At 44.7% G+C, this 7,981-nt stretch overlaps 1 long non-coding RNA gene across 1 annotated transcript; it reads left to right on the forward strand.

Moving 5' to 3' along the window:
• Positions 1–236: 236 nt before the first annotated feature.
• Positions 237–3,173, forward strand: LOC117195477 (uncharacterized). Its single transcript, XR_004475192.2, has 3 exons — positions 237–745; positions 930–985; positions 2,226–3,173. It is a non-coding gene; the product is annotated as an uncharacterized LOC117195477 (long non-coding RNA).
• The last annotated feature ends 4,808 nt before the right edge of the window (positions 3,174–7,981 follow it).

A 7,981-nucleotide genomic window follows, 5' to 3' on the forward strand; every position in this document is an offset into this window, starting at 1 on the left:
AGAATTACCACCCCATGTGGTAAAGGGGAAAGGGAATAGAAAGTAGAAAGCTTTCTGGAGAACCCTTGTTTCAGGGTGGGATGAGTTAAAAGAGTTTGAGGCCCTTATATATTTTTAAAAAGTTTATTGAGAGAAGCCAGCGCAACTCCCTTCAACTAAAGAGATTCTAAAAATAATAAAGGCCTTTTTATCCAATAGGGTCATGTAAATTTTTTATTCCATTTGGAATAAAGCAAGCATGTGAATTCCAAGCCCTTTTTAATCTGTCACTCGTGTATAATATGTCAAAGGGCTGGCGCCAAAAATGCGGATTACATATGAGTGAGTTGGACGACTTTTCCTGACATAAGTATGCCTTAAATTACATACTGTTCATTTGGTTTTTAAAATGTGGAGTTCTACTTTTTTGTGGTTGTCAAATATGTCTTGGAAAGCAGTAAAATTTCTCAATAAGGATCAGAAGTTTTCTGCCGAACAAAGTCGACGCTACTCTTTTGGTGCTCCGTGTACTGCTATTTGGAGATCAGTGAGGTTTATTTGTGTTTCATTAATCATTATTGCTTGAGGTTGAATAATAATCATCACAGAGATAATAAATATCCCGTGCCAGTCTGATTTCTTTGCTTAAGAGTTGCCAAGAGGTGCATGGACATCGCAAACTGAAACCTGACGTCTGGGTACACCGTGCCTGGGGTGGAGGAGGTGGAATCTACACGCTGTGATTTCAGAGGCTCATGGAGATGAGGTATGCTCACTCTACAGGGATAATTGAGGTCTGAATTGTCTTTTCATGGGACACACTGAGCAGGAAGTAAGGGAAAGTAAACTCCCTCACACAGGGTTAACACAGAGCAGCACTTATGTTGTATCTACTAAGAATAAGGCAATGGACTGTAGGTTCTGATTCCTGTGTCCTTTTATCCCCACAGGGATGCTGTGAGGCTGTGGTGCCACTGTGGGTCCCGGACGACTGAGACTCTGACAGGTGAGCTCAGGGACCCCGGGTCAGGCAGAGGGTGAGTGGCTGAGCTGCTCTGGGTGCCCAGGTCTCTCTCAGTCCCTTCAGGCAGGGCTCACAGCACCACTCAGGAAAGCCTTACTGTTGCATTTTTACAGTGAGGTTTCCAGAAGTGTAAAAAGCTGTCCAATGTCTCCACGTGTATTTCTTTTTTTGGCATTTCCCCAACTCAGTAAGTGACAGGGCTTGGATTTCACCTAGTTCTGCAAAGTAAAGCAAAATTAATCTTCAGGCAAAATCTGTCCCAGAACGTCAATATGTAAAGCAGGGATAAAAACAACATTAGTATAGACTCATTTTGTAAATCTGTATTATGACATTTACTAGTAAAATTAATCAATGAGAACAATTAGGGTATCTTGACAATCACAAACATTTAAAAACTGTTTAAAATGTAACTAATAGTTTTACATCAACTTCAGCATCCAATTTATTTCTTAGTTTCATGATATTTGAAAATCTCAAATTTAAAAATATGACCAGTTGAAAATGCTAAATTCTTTCTACAAGGTCCAGGTCCTCTAGCTGACTCAGGGGAAGGTTGACAGGGGGCTCCAGGTCACAGCCAGGTGTGCTGAGCTGCACATAAGCCCTGGACAGGACCCTGAGAGGTGTCTGGGCAGGAAGCCTTCCCGGTTCACCTCTGGGCCCTGGTTTTGGAGTCCCCTCCTTGGCCACACTCACCTGGAGCCTGCGTTGGCCCTCATTGGCAGTGTGGTACACCGGCCCCCCACTCAGGGAGACAGATGGGTGTCCCCATCGACCAGCTCCTCTCTGATCTCCGGGGTGAGGCTCTGCAATGACCGTGACCGGCAGCTGGCCGAGCCTGGAGGTATCAGAGCCCTGCTTGGCCATTATTGTTTCTTCTGCCCACGTGACCTTCTGCTCCCAGATCGGGCTCAGACCTGTGTCTGCTCAGATATACACCTGGGAAGAAAGAGATACCCCTGGAGGGCTTGGGACAAACCCCGGGCAAAAGGGTACCGCCTCAGCTCTCCACATCCCACCCAGCCAGCTTTGGGGTATGGACATGACTGGCTCACCAGGCTCTGACCCCACATCAACCTGCTCTTGCTTGAAGCAGACCCACCCCACATGACCCCGCCTTCCACACAAACAGAGAGGGGACATAGGGCTACCTGCGTGGGATCAGAGTGGTGGCCTGTCCTGTCCTGGGCTTCCTTGTGTCACCTTTGGGTCCCTCCAGGCAAATGGCCAAAGGCGTCTGGGATGAGAACTGACCCAACATCTGCAGCATCAGAAAAGGCTGTCACCGCGGGCTTTCCTGAGGCCACAGGATATCAAGACATCAGGACACAGAAGAATATGTCCATTCAAGCGTCTCCACCCCAGTGAGCTGGGTAGGGGACTTCTCTAGAATGTGCTGCATGAATGGTTACCTGGGTTCCAAGTTCTGTTGGGCTCTATTGCCAGGCAAGTGAGGTCACTTCCTGGGGTCGCTTTACCCGGCTTCCTCCTCACACAAATCTCCCCAAGGGCCCCTATGGGCTGCTGACTTCTCAACCCTCACCCCATGCCGTGTCCATGCACAGTGACACAAGTGGGGAGTCCTGGGTTCATCTTCCCAACACACAAGAAAAGAATAGGCATGGGCCCACGCCCATCTTATCCTTCTCCACCCGACCAGCCCCATCATGTCAGAAAAATATGTCCCTCCTCCTGTCAGAAGACAAACACCAGGTAAAAGACTTAGATGTAAAGCAGACCAGAATATTGTTTTGATCTATAGACACTTAAAAAAAATGGCAGAAATGAAGCAAACAAAGCACCCAAACAACAGGTGCAAGAAGGGTGGGCTCACCCTTCCCCTTTTCCTTCCTGGAAGCAAGAGATGACATATCCATCACCCACTGCCCCCCGTGGAAGACGTCCTCCCTCTGCAGGAAGGAGAGTAACATTGTTACTGTCAAGGGCAGAGAGTGAAGAATGGGAGGATTCTGTACTGACCTTGCTCCACAGCATTCTCATCCTCCTTTGCCCCCCTGCATAGTGTAGTTCCTTTTCCACATCTGCCTCTCTTTGTTCAACCCAACAGAAGAGCATTTAGGCTTTGCCACTTCTCTGGGTCTCTCTTCATTTCCTTAGGAGCGTTCCCCACGTCATATAAAACTTAGGGAAAATAAATGAGGATGCTTCTCTCTTGTGAATCTGTCTCGTGTCCATTTAATTCTCATGACCAGTCATCAACTCTAAGAGGGTAAGGTTTTGCCTTGGCAATGTCTTCCTTGCCGTATACTCAATTTCCGCTTCCTTCCTTGCCTTGATTCCTCAGTATGCTGACATGTTCTCAGCTACTGGCTTCAGAAGCTCTGTGAACATGGGCTGTGTCTTTCAAAATGAAACACATTCTTTCCATACCGTCCAGCCTTCGAACTCCTTGGTATCAGTGGACCCAAATGAGCGGAATGCTACGTCCACAGAAACCTGCACACAGCCGTTTACTGCAGCTTTATTCATAACTGCCAGAAATTGGAAGCAACCAAGATGTCCTTCAGAAGGTGAATGGACACATAGACTGGGCTACATCCATGCAACAGAATATTCTTTGGCACAAAAGAAATGAAGGGGATATGGAGCCATGAGGAGACAGGTGGGCCACCTTAAATGCATATCACTGAAAGAAGCCAATCTGGAAAGGTGGCAGAGCTTAGGGTACCAATGATATATGACATTCGGAAAAAGGTAAACCATGGAGAGAGTGAAAAGATCAGTGGGTTGCCAGGGGTTTGCAGTGGAGTTGAGGGGTGTGGGGGGGTGATAAATAGGCCGAGCACAGAGGATTTTTAGTGAAACTATTCAGTATGATACATTCATGATGAGATGCATTTGTCAAAACCCATAGAATGTACACCACCAGGAGTGAAGCCTAACGTAAACTCTGGACTCAGGTGATCATGAGATGTGTACGTAGATTCATCAGTAGTGACCAGCACACAGAATGTTGATAGGATAGATGGGGATTGGGGGGACCTGGGCGCCTGTGTGGTGGGGCTGGAGCTGACAGGCAGAAGAGAGCCGGGCGCATGTGGGACCTCTCGGTACTCTGCTCAGTTCTGCTGTGAACTCAAAACTGCTTTAAAAAATGGTAAAGCCTATTTAAACCAAGAAACAAACAGACCTTCCAGTAGCATGCCATGGCTGGTCCTCTTCGAGTCCACGTGTCTGGGACACTTGAGAACCAAACTTCAGTGGACAATGTCCTTTCAACACGCACCCTTTCAAAGTTTCATCTGACACCGGCTCTTTATCTCATTTGACACTTTTCTTTTTTTTTTTCTTTTTTTCTTTTGGTACGCGGGCCTCTCACTGTTGTGGCCTCTCCCATTGTGGAGCACAGGCTCCGGACGCGCAGGCTCAGCGTCCATGGCTCATGGGCCCAGCCGCTCCGCAACATGTGGGATCTTTCCGGACCGGGCCACGAATCTGTGTCCCCTGAATCGGCAGGCGGACTCCCAACCACTGCGCCACCAGGGAAGCCCGACACTTTTCTTTTTTAAGATAGTCTTTTTTTTCTTCTTTTTTAAAAATTGAAGTATAATTGACTGGTAATATGATATTGATTTTCTGGTATACCACATAATGATTCTACATTTTTATACATTACAAAATGACCACCAGGATAAGTCTAGTTACCATGCATCACCATACAAAATTATTACAGTATTATGGACTCTATTCCCTATGCTGTACATTACATCCTCATGACATCTGTTCTATAACTGGAAGTTTGTACCTTTTAATCTTTCTCACCTATTGCATTCATCTCCCCAGCTCCCCCCCACCTCTGGAAATCAGCAGCTTGATCTCCGACTCTATAAGTCCACTTCTGTTTTGTTGTGTTTGTTCATTTGTTTTGATTTGTAGATTCTACATATAAGTGACATCATAAGGTATTTCTCTATCTCTGTCTGACATGTCTCAGCATAATAGCCACTAGGTCCATCCATGTTGTTGTAAGATTTCTTTTTCCTTTATGGCTGAGTCATATTCCATTATATATATATATATATATGAAAAATACATCTGAAGATATATATTCATATGTATATATGAAATCTTTATCCATTTTTCTATCTATGGACATCAGGGTGGCTTCCATATCTTGGCTATTGTCAATAAAGTTGCCATGAACATAGGGGTGCACATACCCTTTTTAATTCGTATTTTTGTTTCCTTGAGAAAGATACCTCCAAGCCTTATTCCTGCCTCATATGGTAGCTCTATTTTTATTTTTTTGAGGAACCTCCGTACTGTTTTCCATAGTGGCTGTACCGATTAACATTTCCAACAAAAGTGCACGTTCCCTTTTCTCCACATCCTTGTCAATACTTATTTGCTGTCTTGTGGATGATACCCATTCTGTCAGGTGTGAGGTGATATCTTATTCTGGTTCTGATGTGAACTTCCCTGATGATAAGTGACATTGAGCATTTTTTTCATGTGCTTGTTGGCCATCTGTATGTATTCTTTGGAAAAATGTCTGTTTAAGTCTTCTGCCCATTTTTTAATTGGGTTGTTTGTTTTTTGGAGGCTGAGTTCTATGAGTTCTTGGTCTATCCTTATCAGATACATTGTTTAGATATGAACCCCTTATCAAATATATTGGTTTCTCTTGTTTGGTAGGCTGCCTTTTTGTTTTGTGGATGTCGATGACAGCGAGTGGAAAGGAGAGAGTGGAAAAGTGGCATGAGGGCTGGGACTTGAAGGGTGACTAGTGCTTTTTCAAAAATGTTTATAGTGACTTTATTCATGTTGCCCCAAACTGGAGAAAACACAAATGCCCTTCAACTGTTGAATAAACAAATTATGGTCTATGTGTACAATGCCTTGTTAGTCAGTTAAGAAATAAAAGCAATTAATCAATAAAAACAAAGCAACTATGAAGACATGGAACTAAATGATAAATCTCAAATGCATTTGCTGAGTCAGAGAAGCCAGATTCAAAACTACCCTCTGTGTGACTCAGTCGATATGACATTCTGAAAAAGGCAGAAACATATAGACAAAAATCAGATTAGTAATTACCACTGGGATAAGCATTGACTACAAAGAGGAGAAAGGGAACTTTGGGGGAGATTTTTTTGTCAATGAACCTTATGGGTACTTATACAGGTATATATGGGAGGGCGGGAGGAGGTTGAGGCAGGGGTGGGCTGGGGGCTCCTTGGGGCTCCGTGGATGATGGTGGGACCCCAGCACAGGCTGATGGAACAGAAGGAGCATGTACAGCAATGCTCGTGCCCCCACCCCCCCACACAGCATCCCTTCTCCTGAGTCTTCTATGATGCTGACTTAGATTCTTCCTGGGTGTAGAAACAGCCCCAAGTCCGGGGCAGGGTCCTGGGTGGCTGAGTCCCAGTGCAATCTGTTGCCTCAACTGCCCCTGACGGAAGCTCCCTCACCCTGCTAATACCCTGGCAACAGAAATGGTACAGCGTGTTCTAAACACGATGAGGAAATCCCAAGATAATTTGCGATAATGCATCTGGTGTGATCAGTTGCTCTGCACCTGGAATGGAAACACAGCGGGAGGCTGTTTGCAAATATGTAAAGTCTTATCAAAGGATGCCTTGTGCAGAAGTAACAGAGTAGCTTCTCTGGAAATGCTGCTGTAGCAGTAACAACGATTATTGATTACCTATAACTTCAGACACTTTGTAACATGTAATTATCACAAGATTTTGGTGGGTATTGTTATTACCTTTTTATATCCCAGATACCTGAGTCCAAAGAAATTAGAGTAAAGCACAAGATCATGCACCAGTAATGGACAGAGACCATCTCAGCTCATGCCCGCCTGACTCCACTATCGCTTTTAATGCTCAGTACCACCCCCAGACCAGAGCTTCTGTGTCTTGCTTGCCTATACATACTTTCTCTGTAGCTTTAGGGGTCCTGATACTGGAAAAAGCAGAGGAAATCAGGGTTCAGATGATCGATCTAGTGCTGTAGCAATCAGGGACAGTTTGGTCTGGAAAAACCTCACAGAGGCATATGCAGGGTCCCCTTCAGTGCCACGGAGGGACCTGGAGATGCGCCTGCTGGGAACTGGCTCTTGGAGGCTCAGAAAACCCCAGTGTGGCTTGTGGCCTTATCCTTGATGCTTAACACAGAGAAGGGAGGCACTGAGCAGGCTGACATACGAGACACAAAGAGAAAAGGAAGGTGCATTTAAAAGACTGAGAAAGACCCACACTGCTCACCATCGCCAATTAACTTAAGCCTTACTCCTAAAAAAACACACACACATACAGTATCTATGCCTCAATTACATCACCCTTCCTACCCTGCGTTGTAGTTAATTCATTAGTGTAAGTAATGTTTATTGAGCATCTACTGTGTGCCAGACACTCTTCCAGGCACTAAGGATATAACAGTGAGCCAAACAAACAAAAATCCCTGAAACTATATTCAACTGAACAATTAGACAGGAATAACCAGCGCCACAGGGAAAGGTAAATATAAATGACTATATAAAATGCCAAAAAGAGTTTATATTGTGATATTATGAAGAAAGGCAAATACTAACTCACAGACTGAGCAAATACAAATTGCAAACTATATACCAAGGATTTATGTGTGATATACACTTGTCAAGTTATTCCACATCACAGCACACATGGAAGTGAATAATATGAATTTAGTATCCTGAGAAAAATGAATGGGGCTGGGTGCAGCCTGAGCAACGAGGTCTGTGGGGATGATGCCTCAGTCCCCACCAGGCTACCCGAGGACCGAAGCGACACACATTTCACCATGCTTCTAATCCATGTGTAGCAAATACTACTGTGTACCATTTGGCAAGCCCTGCATAATACACTCAAAGCTCCTACAAATTGAACAACCGATATTCCAATAAAATAAGAGGAAAATAGGATGAGTAGACAATTTACAGAACTCACAGAGAAGACAGCAAGGCCTCAAAATCATATAAATAGATGC

The sequence above is a fragment of the Orcinus orca genome, chromosome 7 (assembly GCF_937001465.1).
Source record: "Orcinus orca chromosome 7, mOrcOrc1.1, whole genome shotgun sequence".
NCBI lineage: Eukaryota > Metazoa > Chordata > Mammalia > Artiodactyla > Delphinidae > Orcinus > Orcinus orca.